At 29.5% G+C, this 20,965-nt stretch overlaps 1 protein-coding gene across 2 annotated transcripts in view; it reads left to right on the forward strand.

Moving 5' to 3' along the window:
* Positions 1-4,135: 4,135 nt before the first annotated feature.
* LOC143048153 (synapsin-like) overlaps positions 4,136-20,965 on the forward strand; it is a 104,569-nt gene continuing 87,739 nt past the window's right edge. Inside the window, exon 1 of one of the 2 annotated variants that reach the window (XM_076221666.1) lies at positions 4,136-4,248. The gene's annotated coding sequence lies outside the window, so the exon portion shown is untranslated. The remainder of the gene's footprint in view (positions 4,249-20,965) is intronic. The other variant, XM_076221657.1, reaches the window with a different exon arrangement.

A 20,965-nucleotide genomic window follows, 5' to 3' on the forward strand; every position in this document is an offset into this window, starting at 1 on the left:
AAATATAGACACTTTTTGACAGTAAAAATTGTCATTTCCAGGGAGATAATAAAAAAATCATTGAAGTGTTTAAGCTTTATTTTATTTTCAATTACCAAAACAAACCAATAAAGAACTGAGTTACATTTTGACAAAAATGGATAGTTTTGAATTTCAGAGTAATTTCGGTTATCTTATTTCTAAAGCTGTTCTACATGCATTTATTCATGTCACAAACTCTGTTAAAAGAACAAGAAAGGCCAAATGTAGGAAGAACAGTATTTATTATTTATGACTACTATTCATAAATAATACAAAGGGCATTGATCCTGAGTAGCTCCAGCCCTATTATAATAATTTCTGGATCTGCCACTGATTAGTACTTGATTTTGTAAAATGAAACATTTTGTTTTGTGAAATGAATTACATATTTCATTATTCACACAGTTCATATTATATTCTATTAAATGTATTACTGCTTTAATGTGCTTAAGGATGTACTTAAGTGAGGTTTTGAAATAAGTGTCAAATGTTTTCGGACTTCTTGGTGTTTTTCCATACAATAGAAGGTAAAATATTTTGCACCATAACAGCTATTTATCTTTTAACATAAGACTTAAGAGCTCATAAAATGTAATTTGACAAAATTTAAGCAGATTCTTGATTTTCTTTCTTTTGATTTGGGACCTAAATAATACTGATAACTGATGCAAATATAAGGTAAAACTCCCCAGTCAGCCTTTTCCCGCCATATTTTATAAATCAAATATCTCTAAAAGGAGCTTCTTGACCTATCAATATTTTTAGCTTATTTTTATCCTTAGCTTATACGCTTAAAGTATCAATTTTGATTTCTTGATTTATCTAATTTGACCTTACATCACCTAAGTACATCCTTAAGTACATGTCAGAATCCATACAAAATGTGATAAGTACCAAATTTATGGCATATAGTGAATTTCAATACTCCAGTTTACATTACATGTTTTAAAAGAGAGAAAAAAAAACCATGCCAAATTTAAAACTTCAACTAAGATTAAGAACTGAAGCTTTGTATACATTTTGTAAGTATTGAGAGTGGACGATTTTTCACATGAAACTCTGTACTTTCTTATAATAAAGGACACTTTTGCATATGAAATATTGTCCTTTCTTTGAAGAACACTTTTTCACATCTCTGGACTTGATTTTATAGTTAAATATTGTCCGAACTACTGTAAATCCAGAAATAATTGTGTGCATTTCTTATTGCGATTTTTCAAGAAGGGACAAAAACACGAGATTAATAATTGCGATTTCAAAAAAATCTCAATACAGATGTATGTTTCAGATATATCAAAATGCAAATTCTTGTTATTGTGAGACTCACACAGTTGCATTATTCGCATAAATAAAAACCTTGCAATAATTTCTAAATTTACAGTATTTTTTTAAAACAAATTGTTGGTTTCCTTCATTTGTCCTTTGTAAATAAGATGGAAAAGAAATTTTGCATTCAGTTAAACAACAAATCTTGTAGGGAAAAATGTTAGCTGTTTAATAAAGTAACAGAAATGGCAGTTTCCAAGAAAAAAATTCACAAGAAATGGTATTGTGATTTTTTTTTATGAAAACATGTCTTGAATATTGATTCATACATTTTTGGCACTAAACATTTTATTGTACATTATTGTTTAAACTACAGATCTTAGTTTAATACTAATTTCTTTCCCTGATTAGATGATTCCATCTGATTTATATATAAATGATCTTAATCTGTAATGTATTAAAAAATAATGAAAATATTAGTCCTATTCCAATCAACATGTATATGAAGTTCACATTAAAATATTTCAAAAAAAGACATTACACATCAGTTGTCATAAATTATGAATGTTGAAGCAGGGGTTAACTACAGTAGTTAAGAATTTAAATCAAGCTATGATTAATTTTCACTCTAGATAAGCAAATTCAGTAACAATAAGATTATGATTGATTTTTGTTTGGTGACATGGACTACATGTACCCTGTGCCCCTGGTAAATCTGCCACTGTTCCTTTACTGGTATGAATCATAAATTTCTGCAGAACTTCTTTTAAAAAGACTAATTAAAACAAGGCTTGGTCGATATTTGTACAGAAAGCTTTGATATTCTGAACACCTCATTTTTTACAACACTGATTAATAACCTTTACAGTCATCACTTGGCAGCAAAGAAGGAAAAAATTATTAGCATTTTTTTTTACCAGTGATGTCCAAATTCTAGATTATCATAGTTTCTTAAATTAAAATACAAAAATCTTAAGTCTTTCAAATTGATCATATGTTAAAAAAATGTATTGAACAAATGCTCAGTATGTATAAATCCTTTCCTATACAAGATAATTAGATTTTACATATAGCAATAATTTATACATAACTCGCATAGTGAATCAGGGGAGGTAATCTTTATTTTTTTACTGTATAAAGTTTAGTGTACCCTCAGTTGATACGCTAATGAATATATAATAGAGCTCTCAGATAAAGGTTATCTATAAAATAAAAAGCTTTCTCAGTAGTTGTTGGTTTATTATTGTCGTTTTTAAAAAAAATACATTGAGACTTATTGTATAGAGGAAAGAGTCAATATTAATAAATAATCATGAGTAAAGATCAGCATCTAAAACTCATCTTTCAAGTTTATTTATAAAATTTGAATGTATAATATGATTGCCAATAAAACATCAGGACTCTCAACCAGAGACCAAGAAGTTATAACTACTGGCACCCTAAGGGCCTTCAACATGCATTTTTCTGAAAAATGCACAGCAACTTGCTCAAACAAAACTAGCATTAATGATCAGCAATACTACAAGATCTACAAATAAGTCACCAGAAGTGCAGGGTTTGAACTTAGCAGGGGCCCACTCGCCAATGGCCCCTAAAATTTGGTGTGGGCTACTAAAACTTCTGCTTTTCTTGTATAGAACTACATATATTGGGTACAAAATAAAAGATGTGGGATACTATGCCAAAACTTTAACTTCAATCCCTGTAGTGAGTACTGAACTGGCTAGTTGACTCCTTAATTGAGTTGTTGCCCAAAAATGCAATATAATTTACTAATTTTCAGCAGCTTTTGCCTAGATACTGTAGTTAAATTTTAAATTGTAAAAATGATCAACAAGACAAGATTTAAAAATCTATGAGGATAATAATTAAAACCGAGAGAGCCAAAATGCACCAGTATCAAGACAAAATCAACAAATACGAGATCTATGTCATGAATTATATTCATGAATTATATACATGTTTTCAATTTGAACGACACAGGCTTTTTTAGACCCTAAATATGTTTTAACTCAGATCTCTATTTTCTCGCTGCATTGAAGACCCATTGGTAGCCTTCAGCTGTTATCTGCTTTTTGGTTTGGTTGTTGTTTCTTGTCTAGTCCCCATTGCCATTCTCAATTTATTAAATATTTAGTGAAGACCTTTCTTTGAGAATGGCAATCGGGAATATGACAAGAAACAACAACCTAACCAAAGAGCAGATAACAGACGAACGCCACCAATGGGTCTTCAATGCAGCGAGAAAATAGATTAGTGAAGACCTTTCTTCTTTGTTAAAGAACAGTCTCAAATACCTGGCCATTAGAGTCTTTGATCAATTTACAATATAGGAATAAGAAGATGAGGTATGATTGCCAATGAGACAACTCTTCAAAAGAGACCAAATGATACAGAAACTAAGTTCTTTTTTGTTTATACTATTTTTAAAATTATTTTTATTAGCTCTTTTCTGTGATTTAAAATCATTGTATAATTTAAATTTTATAATCAGTATAGTGTTAATTCATTTAAATTTTTTTTATTTATTTTTTTAAAACATTTGTTTATTTATTTGTTTAAACAATTAATTATTTAAGGAAATTATATGTTTGTTATTGGAGAACTGCATTTTGTTACCGTGATTGAAACATTAACAGAAATATTTTATGGCACATATATTGATTGCAAATAACCGAAATTTTGAACTTAAATTGTTTGAAATTGTTTTCTAAATTTCAAACATTGATTGATACTAGTTACTGGTTATTTTTATATAATTCTATATCACACATTAGATCAATTTTACTTTACAATACCTCATTAAATAATAACTAATAATCAATGGGACATATTATTGATCTTTTTGTCTTGTTTTCCCTTTCTTTAGGATATGGAATAATCCAGCCAGCTTCCTGCAGGCTTACAGTACAAATTCCTGGATACCTTTATTGATATCCAAAACCATGCCATAATATACATGTAAGTAAAACAATATACTACACATTTGCTACAAAGCACCTAAAAATTAGGTGCAATTTTATTTTGTCATTATGCATAAAAAAATTCCAAAATATGCATTATTTTTTGTAAACATTAGAAAAAGAGTGTTTTTAATTATTTATTTATGTAAATTGTTGATAGCAGATGTAATATCAGGATGAAAATTAGAAATTCTACAAGGAAATCAATGATTCACCTTAAATGATATTATGACAGACTAATGCATATTCAGATGGTATTGGTAAAAATCTATGAATTCTATTGATGAAACTATGGCATGATACTTTATAAGATTGCAGACATTGATCTATACCAATATTCTATGAGAACTTGTTTCTGCTATTCAATTATTAAGATTTATGAGACCAATAATAATGGTATGACATGATAACAATTATGTTATTATTTTAACATGCAATTTATATGTTGTTGTTTTTATAATTTATTTTATTTTTATTTTTATCTTTTACTATGTAAGTACCCATGTTATGCATATGAATCATGAAATATTTATGGTAATTCTTTAAAATTAAAATTATATTATTGAGTAATTGTTCAAATTAAACAAAATAAAATAATATTTAAAATATTTTGTAAAATAACTTTTTAATTAAAATGCTAGGGGCAAGGGGGCCGGCCCACCCTTTTGTGGGAAAATTTGTTGATTATAAAGGGAATAATAGAAGCATGACTGGAGTGGGCCAGGCCCCCCTCCCTTAAGTCAGTCAGCGGGCCCCACAAAGTTCTGGATCCGCCAGTTAATTTATTGGGCCATTACAGACTTTCTCAACCATTATTACAGACCTTGGATATATAACAGGGCCATTATAAAAACACCCACTCATTAATACTATAGTATTAGAGTCATACACTGCAGGCATACTATAATAGCTCAATCTTGACATGCATATAGTTGTTTTTGGCTTGAAAAACCTTTGCAACTCAATTTCACTCTTACATTCCAAATGGTCAAGGTTGCGCAGTTTTTGCCCAAAAATCTTATCAAACTGGTAACTCTAAGTTCTTTTTTCAAGAAATTTTATCAGTGGATTTATAGAAAACCATTCTCTGATAACTTAAGGTTTTAGAGGGCTTCAAAATTCGTAGAACAATCAAATGGGGTTTGTTACTATTTACCTGGTTTATGTTCCATAAGAACTCTGAGACAACCCCAGGTTTGTATGGATATTAAACCCGGCAAATAGTAACCCCCCCTGTAAACAATCCAAACAATTGTAAGAAGGGTCCTTTCTGGACATTTCAGGGATTTCAAGTTGCAAAGAATATATTTATATATATGACTGAGAAAGTAAAATGGGACTATCTTTATAAAGTTTTTCTTACAAAACTTTTTCTATTTTTCACGAAGATTTTTGTGAAATATTACAGTATCTTCTTAATTTGTTTTAACAAGCATAATGTTGAAAAAGATTTGTTGCTGACACATATCCTTTATATTTCTGGCCAAAAAACCCAAGGAATGTGCATTCTCAATTTTTATGTATTATTGAATATGGGGGAACAGTGATTTTGATTAGTATGACACTATTATAAGTCTTACTTTTTTTGTCATAATGTCATCAGTTTATTTCAGTGGCGGATCCAGAAATTTTCATAAGTGGGGGCCCCGCTCCAGTCAGGCTTCAGTGATTCCCTATATAAGCAACCAATTTTTTTTCTAAATCCGCCTCTGTATTTTTCCACTCAAAAGTTTGAATGTCACTTTGGTATCTGGAGCCTCTTTTTGAAAATTAGTTGGAAATATAAGGGCCTTATGGATCATACGCCTTTCAAACCTGGCTCTTACTTCCCACAAATATCATTCAACTTTTGCCAATTTTAATAATTTGAACAGGTTTTGGTTTATTATACCTCAAGACATCACCTAGCAACAGATGCAATGTCACAAGAAATTGTCAATTTGTTGATTCATCTGGCCAAGGCCTCACTAAATTAATTTGTTGCTTATGGATTTCCCCCCCTAAAAATATGGACAACATAGACCAAATTTATTTTAAACAGTTTATAAAAACAAATGGTTCAAGAACTTGAATGATTTTCTGTGCTTTAATTGAATGATAGATCGAAAATTTACTATGTTTTCTGTTTTCAACCTAAAATACCAAAATTAAAGCAATACCGCCATAGATTCTTTACAATATTGGGAAGAAAATAAAAAACTTCAGTGGGCATTAAGTCATGACAAATCAGAAAATTTATCTTTATTGTCATTCAAAATAAGTTTGGAAAATAATATAAAATGTGTTCTGTACAAAATAATGGGAAATTTAACATGCTTGATGCAATGAAAGAGAAAACTGGAAAAGTTAATGGAAACTTAATGACACTGCAGATAACTCAAATTTGATTCGACTGATAATACATCTTTTATGCAATTTTTCCAGTGTTTGGTAATGTTCCAATACCCAGGAAGGATTGATGTTAGTGTAACTTGAAAATCCTAGAGCTAATATTTACCTGTAAAAACCAGCATTTTTCAAAACACATTTCTAATTCTATGGTACCTTTAAGATAAGAAAATGTTGATCAATGTGATTTTTGTGTATGCCATATGAATACAATGATGAGCTGTAATGCTCAAAGTTAATAAAAAATTCAAATTTGAATTTGAATCTTCTTTACTTTAAAAGTATTCACAGTTGAAATTGAGCAAGGAGCTCAGTGCATGCAGTGTATGACTCTAATACTATAGTATTAATGAGTGGGTGTTTTTATAATGGCCCTGTTATATGTCCAAGGTCTGTAATAATGGCTGAGGAAGTCTGTAATGGCCTGAGGCAATGATGAGGGCTATTACAGACATCTGAGGCCATTATTACTGACCGAGAACAGATAACAGGGCCATTTTAAAAACGCCCATTTCTTAATACATTTATTAACCAACTGAACAAAAGTGTATGTGTTGCTGCCAACTTGATGTACTCTCCATTCTTTTAATGACAGCTAGTTTAGTTTGAAAAATAATTTGTACTTCACCATAATAAAGCTTTTAATATATATACCAAATATCCAAGATATTAAGTTGACAGAAGTTACGTGTTGGAAAACAGGATTAATAGTGATCCCTATGTATGGGTTCCTCTAATGTTGGTTGCTTGTCACTAAATTAAATAAAATACAAAAAAGTCTTTTAATTATATTATTTTCAAAACATAGTTAAATTTAATAAAACATTAACAAATATCATATTAAATTTGAACATTTTTGGTTTGACAATGTCATCTATTCCTGTGAGGATTCAGATTTCTTTTTCCTGAAAAAATGTTAATGTTTACAGTTCCACCAGTTACAGAAGCACAGATATTAACACTGTTTTTCTGTAATGGCCTGTTTTCTGTAATGGCCCTGTTTTTCTGTAATGGCCCTGTTTTCCTGTAATGACCCTGTTTTTTCTGTAATGGACCTGTATTAATGCCCAGTTTGTCTGTATTAAGCCCAGGGTTTTTAATAAACAGTCATTTTTGGCAATAATGTACTTAGTTGGTTAATAAACTAAAATAAAAAAAAAAACTTATGAATAGTGGTTACCTTTCTAGTAAGACTGAACAATTAGATTATGTTTTGCCATGTATTTTTCTACATTTGAGGTTTGGTTCATTTGTTGAGATACATGTATTGAAGATAATTTTCTGTACTGTAATTGTCAAAAGCAATTAATTTCATTTACTGAATATTCTCTACATGCAACATTGGAACATTATTCTTTTATTAGTTTGGAAATTCTTTGATTATTACTCAGATGACTTCAGTATTTAACAATCAATATCTGATTGTGTAGCATTGGTGAACTTTTTTTGTGTTTTTGTTGTTTTTCTATTTGGTCTTCCTTTGGGTTTTTAATACTGCTTTGGTGTTTTCTGTCTTTTAATTGATCGTTATCTTGACAAAAAACTGCATATATCAATATATATGAACTCCTGTTTTTCATTTGAAGAAATCTCAGTTGGAATAAGATAAGTAATACGAAGTCAATTGTTTCTTAGTTTTATGTACATGAAGAATAAAGCAGAAATAAAAAAATTACATTAACATGTTATGCAATGGGATATATTGATTTTATGTTTTGGAATTGTTAGGCTCTTTTCGTCCATCATACTTCATGAAAGAAAATATCTGAGTAAGTTCTGTAAGATGTATAGCCGCTTACACTTTGTTGTGCTTGTCATGGTTGGAGGTGTGTTGTCCTTTATATTGGTTAATTTGTGTTTTGTTTTTCCCATCATATTGTATTTATAAGAAAGAGGTCTAAAGACATGATTAAGAAACTATAGGGCAAACCACTGGTAATGAATATAACAAATATGAAAAAAAAAGAGTTTTTATGCCCTACCTACGATAGTAGAGGGGCATTATGTTTTCTGGTCTGTGTGTCCGTCTGTCCAGCTCAGGTTAAAGTTTTTGGTCAAGGTAATTTTTGATGAAGCTGAAGTCCTATCATCTTGAAACTTAGTACGGTACACTTGTTGCTTATGATATGATCTTTCTAATTTTAATGGCAAATTAGATTTTTTACCTAATTTCAAAGTCCATTGAATATGGAAAATGATAGTGCGAGTGGGGCATCTGTGTACTTTGGACACATTCTTGTTTTTTTTCAGTTATGGATAATATTCTTAACATTTCTAATATATATATCAAGTGGTATATTTTTTTGAATTTTATTATTGAAATTTTAGTTTTCAACACAGTATGAATTCAATAGGCAGTCAAAAATAAATCTTACTGGTGTGAGATCATCAAGCAAACATTTCTGTAAAATAATTGAATGACAATCCTTAGAAAATGAAATTGGAATTCAATTTATTTAAAAAAAAAAAATTGTATTAAGTCTAAAATCTTGTGAAAAGTTAACATTTGAAGACTAATTCATCTGTGTTGTAAGGTGATATTTAATCCTTGGAATTGGACTGTGCTTTTGATTTTGTAAATAAAGTTGCTGAGTGGTTTATGCAATTTACAACAATCTTAGATTTTGACGAGATTTGCATTTCCCATGGCGGTGATTGATTATGGGGAGAAATCTTTTGAGTTCTTAGAAATTGTCTTTTTGTGTTAGAAGATTGATTACAGAATCATTGACTGTACAGAAATGAACTCATTGTTAGATTGCTTATGATTGAAGTTTCAGTACAGATCAGTGGATGTGGGCTTAAATGATAACTTATATATCCTGAGTAGTATCGATCAGAAAGGAAATTTAGGTGTGCACCATTAAGTGGGAACAACAGTAGTTAGGATTTGAAAAAAAGAGAAAAAAATGCCATATAAAGTATTTGAAATATTTTTATTACAATACAATAAATTCTTTATGAAAGGGTAACCATCTTCATGTTTATCAAGATTTTTTATAAGTTCAATATAGAGAATGTAATTATAAAACTGTAAATAGTGCAATTTTTTTAATTTTGATAAATATACAGCAAAAAATGACGTTTATTCTCAATTCATGACCATTTGATAAATATGAGTTATTTCTGAATGAAAAATGCATAAATTTTTAAGGTATTTATAAAATACAGAAATTAAAAATTATTTAATAAAAACAATTTGTGTTTATCTTTTAAAACAAAAAAGTTGTCTTTCTTTCGAAAGAAAAAATACGGCCACAAATCTGAATTTTGAGCAAAAATACAATATTTCAACCTCATTTAACTCAAATAGTAGCACAGGAAGGTATATTTTTTATTACATATATTTGGTTTAATCAGGCAAAAAAATAGCCTACATAAAAATTTTCATCAAACTGTAAATACGGGATCAAAACTGTATCGTATGCCCTTAAATTTTATATGTGGAGCCTCAAATCACATTTTAAATTCTGACAACTTACTAAGTTCTTTTTTTTAACCAAAAGCTCACTTATTTAAGGTTGGTCTTTTCTCTCATCAAAATATGTGTCACTATATATATTTTTTCCTTCCCAATGGATTATGTAATAAAAAGTCAGCATACAGCTTTTTGTTATGGGAACTTTCCTTTGTAAGATGTGCTGGTAGCTTATTCTAAATTAGATCTCTGTTTGATTGAGACAGGTTAATGTATGGGAAGTAAAGTTTCATCTGCAGCTATATTTTTTTTCTTACACTATCTTCATTTTGTCTTGCACTTAAATGGCTAAGTATTGGTGGAAGTTTTTATCTCGTGACAGCTTTTTCTTTACAAATCTATACAAAAAATACTTGATAAATATGTTTTATACTTACAATACCTTCTACGGTAGTTAAGAAAAAAACCCATCAACACAAAATTTTAAGTTGTTGATACAATTGACAAATGTTTATTCATGAAAAAAAATCTCTGAGCTCATGTTTTTTTTTCTGTCGCTGAGAATCAACAATTATTCATTGTATCTTTAATACATAATGATACATCACAGTTAACTTCATCTAAAGTTATTCCTCTTGTTTAGATTAATTTTGTTACAATTTCTACAACCCATGATTCGAGACATTATGAAATCAATTGGATATCTTTTATATTCTTTTATATAATCAAGAAAGTCTGATTAAATTTTCAAACATTCATCATTTTTTTATTGGGATGCCTACAGAAAAGTTTTTCTAATCCAAAGTTTATCCAGAATAGTCTGCCCTTTCATATTCTTTGTAAATTGAATCTCTTGTTTGAGTATTGCTGTTTCTGAACCATCTGAGATTCTCATTTAATATAAAAACAGATTGTATGACAGCAGTTCATTTAAAATTTCTTTGTTTTTTTTTTCTCCCCAAGGATATATTGCTATATATAGTGTATTAATTCACAACACAAAATCCATACATGTAATTGTTATACCAAGATCAAAGGATCTGGGTTCTATGTCTGATCATCTTAAAGTTAAAGAAGCCATCAACATGAGACAAAAGCTCACACCTCACTGCAAAGGGCTTATTCTCATTTCGCCTTAGCTGTCAAAGTTATTATATAAAATTAATCCCATTTCGCCTTAGTACAAATTTTCAGGTTAAAAAGAATAAACTAAGGCGAAATGGGAACTTGTGTAAACAATGGAATTAAGTTATTCCGTTTGTTTGTATTGCAATTATGTTTGATATTTGTTATTTTAATGTCAAAATCTGCCTTGAAATACTTTTTAAAAGATGTGTTTTTTTTTTGTGTCTTCCCAATGTCTCACTTTTTGAATAATTCTTTTAAGAGTGGCTCATCTTTTTTAAAATGTATTTTTAAATTAGCAAACTAATAAATGTACATGTAATATAGAATCGCATGAGAGAAAAGCACTAATACATAAAGCACAAGAACTATTTACTTAAACATAAATAAATATTATTATAATGATAGTATTTTACTTATAAATTGACTTAGTTTTTCTGCCAGGAAACATTAATTTCACTCTGTGGTTAAATTTTTAAAAAAAAATTTATAATAATAACTTTCTTAAACTATCCTGGATTTGTACCAAACTTGGACAGAAGTTTGTTTATGATCATAAAATAGTATACGGAAGTAAATTTTGTAAAATAAAATATTCTTTCCATTTTTTCAGTATTTTCTTGTAAATGAACTTAGTTTTTCTGCCAGGAAACATTACATTCACTCTGTGGTTAAAGTTTTTTTTTAAATTTTAATAACTTTCTTTAACTATCCTGGATTTATCAAAAGCTAGTATCTAGAAAGAAATTTAGTTAAAATTTTGTTCTCCTTTTTCCGAATTTTACTTATGAATGGACTTAGTTTTTCTTCCAGTTACATTACATATAGTCTGTAGTTAAAGTTTTTAAAACATTTATTAGATTCATAAACTATCCTGGATTTTTACCAAACTTGGACAGAAGCTTCTTTCAATCAAAAGATAGTATAGTGAGGAATATTTTTATTATAAATCTTTCCTCATTTTTGTTGAGCCTGAGATTAACAGCAAAAGTAGGTGAGACACCAGATTCCGTGGAATCTTTTGAAATAAAAAAAATGGTGACTTTTATTAAAAATAATCATTCAAGAGAAGCAATTCCCTAATTACATGTTGTTTAAATTGCTATAAAAACACAGAGGTTTAATTTGTTTATTTAATATTTGTATCTAAATTCACATTTCACCTTAGTTCAATTCCCATCTGGCCTTAGTATATTTTTTACCTTTTTTACCTGGAATTCACAGTTAAGGGCATACGATACAGTTACAGGGAAGGTAATGACGTTGCTAACGTAAAATGTTATTTTTGCGACGTCAAACTATGACATATCGGGAAAAGATGCATTTTTCGACTGATTTTTATCATTCAAACTGATTTAATTTGAAAACGAGTGCATGGACCCCTATTTTCTAAAATAGCAATTTGTTTCATTTTGCAAGGAGATTATGTGACCCAAAATTTATAAAACTGTAAATAGCGCATTTTTTTTAATTTTAATAAACATTCAGCAAAAAATGACGTTTTTTCCTCTATTCATGAACATTTGATAAATATAGAGTTATTTCGGAATAAAAATTGCATAATTTTTAATGATAGTTATAAAATACAGAAATTACCGATTATTTAACAAAAAACAATTTGTGTTTATCTTTTAAAGCAAAAAAGTTACGTCGTTCTTTCGAAAAAAGAAAATATGGACACAAATCTGAATTTTGAGCAAATATACAAAATTTCGACCTCATTTTACTCAAAAAGTAGCACATGAAGGTATATTTTTTATGACATATTTAATTTAATCAGGTAAAAAATAGCCTATATGCAAATTTTCATCAACTTGTAAATACAGGTTCAAAACTGTATCGTATGTCCTTAAGGCGAAATGAGAACACACCCTGCAAAGTCAAGATAATCCAAGTTTGCCCCAAGCATGTTTTTTGTAGGTGTAGATAAAGCTACATCAGGATTGAAGATGTTGAGTTTTATAGACAAACTATAGACTATGGGCAAACAAATCTAAACAAACAAAAACAATTCATCTCGTTGTAAAATGAATAAACAATGCATGACGGTTTTTATCTCACTTGCCCTAGAATATGAGACCAAGGAATGCTAGTATGGAAATGGCATAAACTATATGTATAAAATTATTATTGGTAGATCAACAGCATATATAAGGAGCAATGTTACTAATAACCTCTTTTGGCCAAATAACTGGTTTAATCAGATTACTTTATGTTGGCTTAAGTGCAATATTGCTTTACTTTAACCAGGGGATTTTCAAATGTGTAATATTATTTCAAAGATAAAATTCAAGATGGAATAATAATTTAATCCTCACTCATACCCCACAGTTTATAGACTAACATTTACACTCTGGAAGACAATTATTGATGGGTTTTGATCATAAAGATTAATTTATAACTATTTAAGAATATTTTTTCATTCTTCAAGTCTTTAATTGACCTGTATAAACAAATGCTATTGATTTTTGCTTTATTAACTGTAAAAAGTTTGGTTTTATGTTTTCTTTTGGTAAACACCATCAGTGTATATAGATACATATTTCTAATCAGGTCAGAGCAAATTTAGTTTGTAAGCAGATCTTCTGTTTAATGGTTATTGTTTTACCATGAAAGTTGATATTGATAATTTATTGAGTGTCAAGTTTGCTTCCATTTTGAATCATTCCAAAAAGATAACAATTATCTTTTGATTCTCCTCTAGGATGAAGATAATCAGAATACAAGACTAGTATAACTTTTCTGTTGCCAATGATGTAGTGTAACTTCTGTCCAGTAGGTTTCAACTTTTACAATGCAAAGAACCAATGAAAACATGTCATTTACATTTCACAAAGATAATACATTATACCACAAGTTGTAATTTGTATAGTTAATGGTTTTACCGTTTTACAACCATTTGTAAATTGAACTTTTTATAAAAAATTCTTTTATACATAAAATATTGTTTGATTGTTGGTTTACTTGTTTATAAATGTTTATGATCTGTTATTCTGAACAGCTAACCGAAGTGAAATTGAGATTTAAAGTGATGAATGGCTGAAAATCTGCTTGTGAATGGAGCATGGCTTTGATAGTTGTTTAAAGATGCTATGGAAATGTCAGAAGTCAAATTGGTCTTATAAAATACATTAAACTGTTCACAGGAAACAATACATCAGCGTGTATAAAGGAATATTGGTAGTTGAACATCCCTGTGTTTATAAGAGAATCAATTGGACAATAGATGTTATTGATGTAGGTCTCATGCAAAGCTTACATGCTATTTTATTAAAAGTTTTCTTAGTCTGGAATCTCGGAACTTTGTGTCAATTTATTCTTGATGAGTAATGGTGATTATTAATTGACATTTATATTTGTTTCATCAAAAACCTTTTAATTTTGTCATTGGTTTTGTCTCACTAAAGAAATTTATTGCTAATAAAGTCAGATTGATTTCAATGAAGCTGCAATGTAATCTGGCAATGGAGAGATATTTAACCATGCATGTACTTCACTCCCCAGATTGAAACTATAAAAAGTAGAATTGTGTTCATTTAATGGTCAACTTTCAAGTAAAAAGTACTGTGTATTGCATAAATGTTAGCTAAACCGTATCAGCATTTGAAAGCTAATGAAATGTCATAAAAATTCCAATTTTACACATTAATTAGTTAGTTTTGTCATTTTTAACACAATTTCTGTTTGGTTTATATAAAAATATACAGAAAGTTAGTGAAATAAATTATACTTCTGGTTAACATTAGATTCACTTCCAGTTGACCCTTTTCAGGGACATATTATATATGTTTAAAAAGAAAATGCCAAATGCTTTGACATTACAGTGAAATACAGTGAAGTTTAGCATTTGATGACTTTGATAGTTCATTGATAACATTCTGGCGTATCATAAACAAACAACTTGTAACGTCTCATTTCATTGGCCGAAAGATTCAAATACAACAACAATGTAGTCAGTGTGCATGTGAATTGACACAGGTGACCAACAATGGAATGTACTATGTTACTACAAACGTAAAAACAAGGATTTGTTTAGTTTACAAACCTTTGGTCAAAAGAATTAAATAAATCTTTTGTTAACTTCAAATAGTGGGATCGAAATATTATATACTGATATTTTGTATTAAGTAATATTCTAAGTTCTTTATGCATGCAGCAACTCAATTATCGTGTACCGCATAATGAGAAATATAAGGATAAAATAAAATGCATGTGCCGCTTTTATACGGATGAATATATGAACCACTTTTAATTTCTTTCATACTGACGATAGGTTATAATTCTAACAATGTCGTAGTCACTTATAATAAGTATCTCATAATACTGATCCATTACAATAATTAATGATGGGTTGCACTGACATTCCTCTTTTATTATGTTCATGCTATAAAACATACACACAGTAGCTAAGCGTACCATAAACGGGGGAAATTGTCCCCCAAAATAGAAACAAAATAACTTTAATTGTATCATTTGTGCACGAAGGCATGTTGTTGTAATAAATTGAAATGTTACATCGGCGAAGATTATTCAGTTCTTTTGCATGTGTTGAACAAAATAATAAATTAATACTTGTGAGAAATGTCGTAGTTTACATGGAACAATTCTCGTTTGAATTGTTTTACATTGTCATTTCGGGGCCTTTTATGACTGACTTTGCGGTATGGGCTTTGAAAGCCGTACAGTGATCTATAGTTGTTAATTTCTGTGTTATTTTCGTCTCTTGTGGAGAGTTGTCTCATTGGCCATCATACCACATCTTCTTTTATTTATGTATTTATAGTATCCTGCAGTTAAGATTTGTCACTTTTTAAGAACACATCCGTAAAAAAAACGGACGCCCACCGGACAGAAGGGATCAGAAGGGCAATCATACCACATCTTCTTTTTTAAATATAAATGTACTGTTTTCGATTTTAAATGGATGAACATTTATTTTTTAATTTTATACTGTAAGAATAGAGCTGCATAACATTGTTGAACTATTCGCTAAAGTACATGTAGTATGTATTCGTATTTAAAATGAAATACAAACGAAACATGTATGATAAACTGATAAACAAAATATCAAGAAATTAAGGATGACTAAATGCATGTACAAGAAGAAACTCACCTTTTTATCAAAACATTTTATGAATAAACACTTTTTTTTAAAACTGATTGTTTCTTTTTACATGTACATATTTACAATATACAATTTACGTTCATTTTTCAACCGAGAATAGCAAAACCTCATGAAGTATATTGTTGGAGTTTATAAACTACATTTAATTCCCCTGTGCCATGGTTTGCCATCTGCGTTTTATTTTAACAAAGCATGGTTGGTTACATGTTATGAATTTACTTACAATTTCGGGATTTTTTTCTCTCAAGTAAACGGAATCAGAAAAAAAATCACTATCCTATGTCGAATACCTAAAACTTGTCAAAGAATATGAAAAGTGTTTGTAGAAAAGTGCGGTTTCATTTTTCAAGTACAACGCTAATTCATCGAGTCCATTGAGTGAAACAAAAGGTAGGATAAGCAACTTGGGGGTTGGGGGGGGGGGAGGGGGAAGTCAATGAAAAAATATGTGGATTGAGTTTTTTTTTAATTTTTCATTGAATTTTTGATGTCGTCCCTTGAACCAGAGGACAAAGTTGAATTTAATATTTCGATGTGAAAACTGTTAAGATTTTAAAGCTTTATTTTACTATCAATTTCAGAAAATTATAAAACCAATGAATTTCACATGCACATTTATAAAAGCTAGAATTGTGATTGCATAATCAAGAACACAATCATGTACGCAAATACGAAGATGTAAGCTTTAAACGACCTTGACCAGCTACGTGAATATTGATCAGTCCATTCAACGTTATAGTACGTGTGTTCTATTTTCGCAGACTGTGTGAGGTCAAAGGTTTGAATTGACCAATGAAAACGATTGTTAAAGAGTTAATCTAATAAAGTTTGTTTGACTGATTATGTCGCACGACCTTTCGCTAAGCTTGGCCGCAGATAGGTGTATCATATATTATAATGAGGTGAAAGCAAAGGTTGAAATTGTAGAAATTTTAATAGGCTTTTGACCTTGACCTCAATTTCAAGGTCTTATTGCAAGGACTGAAGATTAAAGACCCTAGGTCTCTTCTATATTTGGTTATAAGTTTTAATATCATAAAGTGAACCGTGGTGTAGTGGTTAGTGCATCGGACTACTAACACAAAGGTTCCTGGTTCGATTCCTGTTTGGGATGAAAATTTCAGGAACTCAATTTTCGGCTCTCCCTTGACACCATCTGCGAGTATGGTCTTGAGGAAACGATGATAGTCCGTCGGAAGGGGACGATAAATGGCTGACCCGTGTTAAGAGAGCGCCATATCTCTTGCACGTTAAAGACACCCTTGCAGATTTCGAAAAAGCGTAGGCTAATGCCGCTACAAGGCAGCACTCGCACCCGCAAAGTGGAAAGGGATTAATATAAGTTGCAAAACTTGTTTCCCAATCCACTATAAATAAAAATGTTTAAACTAAAGCTTATTTTTTAACATTTAACGGGAGAAAACTGTTAATAAACATAACAGTATCCTTTTGGCCAAAAGTTGTTAGTTATGAAATGATAAAACTAACAAAGATAGAAAAAAAAAGTTTGAAATTTCCACATGACCTTGACCTCATTTTATTTTAAGTTTACCAAGAACCTCAAAAGAAAAGATCCTATGTCTCTATCACTTACATTTTACTAATTATAATTACATTTCACATATGTTGAAGACATATATATAGAAAGAACTCTCATATGAAATTTCCTGATGGCTTATAATTGTCATACCTATTCTCGACATCCTTAGGAAGTAAAGAGCAATTTGGGGGAAAAAATTGTAAGTATAATGGTTGAAAAGGAGTTGTAAATAAAAATAGTGGTAAGGGGAGACAATTGTTACAAATAATGTTTAGTTGAAGACTGAAGAGGTTAAGTTTCAAAAGCGCAATAACTGTTCAATTTCATTATACTAAATTTCTTATTTACATCTTGCAAAAACAAAATAGTATTAAAAGATTTAAATGCGGAGAAAAAAATAAAACAATTGTATAACATTCTGAAGGTCTTTCCTTTAAAGGTAAAAAGACCATGTAATGCTAATATTTATTTATTTAACAAGGGAAACACAGTTATTAAATAATCTTCCCTTAGGCTCTCAGCAATAATAGAGCCTGATTAGGAAGAAAAGTCATACAGTAGGATGTGTCAATAATAATTGAAGTGAGAGATACAATGAAAAAGTGTAAGTTCACAAATAATTAACATTCACCAACCAAGATGGAGGTAGTCCTTTTTACAAAACAATTCTATTTTCATTGTACATCCAATATGATTGATGAGTTACTTACCAATAGTCATCAGCAGTGTACTCTAACATCTTTGCTGTAGCGATATAGATGATATATTTGCCCACTCAAAGAGACGGCACAATAAAAAGTTTCATAAAAATACATTTAAGTGCTAGACACCTTATATATAAATCATTTCCACCTGATTTCTTTTAATAAATGTAAATTATTGATAAAATGGTTATTAAATTACCAAGGGAACAGTCTTATACTTCTGTTTGTCGGAGACTTTCAAATATAGACATTCAGTGAGAAAAACATTGAATTTCTGACTATTTGTCAAAAGACATAAGATGAAATGTGTCTTCAATTGGAATTTTTTACATTGTAATAAAAATAAAAATGCAGCATCAACTTGCATCAATTGTACATTTAAAAAAAAGAAGAAAAAAAACCCACAAATCACTACACTGAAAAGCATTTATAAACTTCACAACAACAAAAACAGGGGATAGAACAAGATTATACGTTTTTAGCCATTTGAAAGATGATAAATTCCATTTGTTATTATGCTGTAGAAAACTGATGTGCATAAACTTGTTAAAGCACAACTTGTTATGACTTCTGAGTAAAAGATAACTTAGTGCTTTAATAGGTATTTGTAGAAGGTGACAAATCGGTTTTGATCCATCTTGTTGACCATTAGTATGGAGTAAGAAAATAAGTATCAATTAGACCCAGACAGACGAACAAATTGCTCAGTGTAGAGAGATCTATATAAATAGGAATTTTCTTCAGCTATAAACAATGAAACGCTTTAGAAACACAGTTAAACATAATACTAATAGTATGTTAGGTAGCAGACCATCACATATACATATAGTTACAATTTTTTAGTATTTAAACCGAAATGTGTTTGTTTGTTTATTAATCAGTCAATATTATCTTGGTTTGTTTTGCAATTTAAATTCAGACTGAGTTAGTTTGTTAATTAGTCTGTCAACTTTCATCTTGGTTTGTTTTACAATCTAAATTCAGACTGAGCTTTCATCTTGGTTTGTTTTACAATTTAAATTCAGACTGAGTTAGTTTGTTAATTAGTCTGTCAACTTTCATCTTGGTTTGTTTTGCAATTTAAATTCAGACTGAGTTAGTTTGTTAATTAGTCTGTCAACTTTTATCTTGGTTTGTTTTACAATCTAAATTCAGACTGAGTTAGTTTGTTAATTAGTCTGTCAACTTTCATCTTGGTTTGTTTTACAATCTAAATTCAGACTGAGTTAGTTTGTTAATTAGTCTGTCAACTTTCATCTTGGTTTGTTTTACAATTTAAATTCAGACTGAGCTTTCATCTTGGTTTGTTTTACAATTTAAATTCAGACTGAGTTAGTTTGTTAATTAGTCTGTCAACTTTCATCTTGGTTTGTTTTACTATTTAAATTCAGACTGAGTTAGTTTGTTAATTAGTCTGTCAACTTTCATCTTGGTTTGTTTTACAATTTAAATTCAGACTGAGTTAGTTTGTTAATTAGTCTGTCAACTTTCATCTTAGTTTGTTTTACAATTTAAATTCAGACTGAGTTAGTTTGTTAATTAGTCTGTCAACTTTCATCTTGTTTTTTTTTACAATCTAAATTCAGACTGAGTTAGTTTGTTAATTAGTCTGTCAACTTTCATCTTGGTTTGTTTTACAATTTAAATTCAGACTGAGTTAGTTTGTTAATTAGTCTGTCAACTTTCATCTTGGTTTGTTTTACAATCTAAATTCAGACTGAGTTAGTTTGTTAATTAGTCTGTCAACTTTCATCTTGGTTTATTTTACAATTTAAATTCAGACTGAGTTAGTTTGTTAATTAGTCTGTCAACTTTCATCTTGGTTTGTTTTACAATCTAAATTCAGACTGAGTTAGTTTGTTAATTAGTCTCAACTTTCATCTTGGTTTGTTTTACAATTTAAATTCAGACTGAGTTATTTTGTTAATTAGTCTGTCAACTTTCATCTTGGTTTGTTTTACAATCTAAATTCAGACTGAGTTAGTTTGTTAATTAGTCTGTCAACTTTCATCTTGGTTTGTTTTACAATTTAAATTCAGACTGAGTTAGTTTGTTAATTAGTCTGTCAACTTTCATCTTGGTTTGTTTTACAATCTAAATTCAGACTGCGTTAGTTTGTTAATTAGTCTGTCAACTTTCATCTTGGTTTGTTTTACAATTTAGATTCAGACTGAGTTAGTTTGTTAATTAGTCTGTCAACTTTCATCTTGGTTTGTTTTACAATCTAAATTCAGACTGAGTTAGTTTGTTAATTAGTCTGTCAACTTTCATCTTGGTTTGTTTTACAATTTAAATTCAGACTGAGTTAGTTTGTTAATTAGTCTGTCAACTTTCTTCTTGGTTTGTTTTACAATCTAAATTCAGACTGTGTTAGTTTGTTAATTAGTCTGTCAACTTTCATCTTGGTTTGTTTTA

This window comes from Mytilus galloprovincialis, chromosome 1 (genome assembly GCF_965363235.1).
Source record: "Mytilus galloprovincialis chromosome 1, xbMytGall1.hap1.1, whole genome shotgun sequence".
NCBI lineage: Eukaryota > Metazoa > Mollusca > Bivalvia > Mytilida > Mytilidae > Mytilus > Mytilus galloprovincialis.